The following is a 1625-nucleotide window of genomic DNA, read 5'->3' as shown; positions in this document are numbered from 1 at the left end:
ATGAGGCTTTCTACTCCCGTAAGGATTTACACCCTCGGAAACCCTGTACAGGGTCGCTATGGGTCGGAACCGACTCGAAGGCACTTAACAACAACAACAATGTAGTTCTCTATAATTTTTTTATATTAGTCCTGTGTCTGTCATGTTGTTATAAAACTTTTTTCCTTGTCTGTGGGCTTTCTTTTTACTCTTTAGGAGAAATTTTTTGATGCACATAAGTATCTAATTTTTAGAAAGACCCAGTCATCTACTTTGTCTCCTTCTGTTTGTGTTTTTAGTTACGTTTAACAGTATATTTATGACATGTATTAAAGCCCCAAAGTTTGTCCCTGTTATTTTAATTGGTTATCAATATAGTTCAACGTTTTGTATTTAGGTCTTTAATGCATGTTGAGTGTGTTTTTGCATATCGTGTGAGATGTGGATCTTGTTACATTCTCCAGATGAATTTTCAGTTTTACAAAGAAGAGACTGTCTTTTCATCATTTAATGGGTTTGGACCCTTTGTCAAAGAGCAGGATGGATTTACTTCTGGGTTTCCAACCAGTTATGTTCCATTGACCTATGTATCTTTTGTTGTACCAATACCAGCCTGTTTTGGCTGTGGCTATGTAGTAGATTTTGAATCAGGAAGTGAGAGGCCTCCAACTTTGTTCTTCTTAAGCAGTGCTTTTCTTTTCTGAGGTCTCTTTCCTTTTCATGTAAAGTTAGTGACACATTTTTCAATCTCTTTAAAGAATGACATTGTAATATAGATTGAGGTTGCATTATATCAATCAATTGCTTTGGGTAGTGATGACATTTTTACAATGTTAACACTTCCTATCCATGAACATGATATATTCTTCCATTTTTTTCAAGTCTCTTTTTGTTTTTTTTTTGGAGATATATATATAAGTTTTTTGTTTCTCTGGTGAGGTTTATTCCTAAGCATTTAATCTTTTGAGTGACTATTGTAAATGATATTGCTTTCCTAATTTCTTTTTCATGGCTATCTTTATTAGTATATAGGAATCCAACTGATTTTTGTATACTGATCTTGTATCTTGCCACTTTGCTGAATCTTTCAATGAGTTCCATTTTCTTGCTTAGTCTATGAGATTTTCTATGTATAGGATCATATATCATCTGCAACGAGAGTTTTACTTCTTCTTTGCCAATTTGTATGCCTTAATTTCTCTTTCTTGTCTTATAGCTCTGATTAAAACTTCCACCACAATATTGAATAGGAGTGGTAATAAAGAGCAGCCTTGTCTGTTCACATGAGGAATGATTTCAGTTTCTCTCTATTGAAAGTAATGTTGACTGTTGGATTTGTATATATTTTTGTAATTATGTTAAAGAATTTCCCTTCTATTCCTATTTTGTTGAGTGTTTTTGTCAGGAATGGATGTTGGATTTTGTCAAATTCCTTTTCTGCATCAGTCAATAGAATCACAGGTTCTTTTTCTTTGTTTTATTTGTGTGGTGGTTTACATTGATTGTTGTTTCAGTATTGAACCATTCTTGCATCCCTAATATGAATTCCACTTGGACATAATGTTTTATATATATATAGTCCGGGTGTGGCACTGTGGGCTAATGCTCTGGGCTGCAAAGTCAACTTGAACCGCAAGGTGCTACTC

The sequence above is a fragment of the Chrysochloris asiatica genome, unplaced genomic scaffold, assembly GCF_000296735.1.
Source record: "Chrysochloris asiatica unplaced genomic scaffold, ChrAsi1.0 scaffold00163, whole genome shotgun sequence".
Lineage (NCBI taxonomy): Eukaryota > Metazoa > Chordata > Mammalia > Afrosoricida > Chrysochloridae > Chrysochloris > Chrysochloris asiatica.
The sequence above is the reverse complement of the archived record's forward strand: the minus strand, read 5'-3'. Positions refer to the sequence as shown.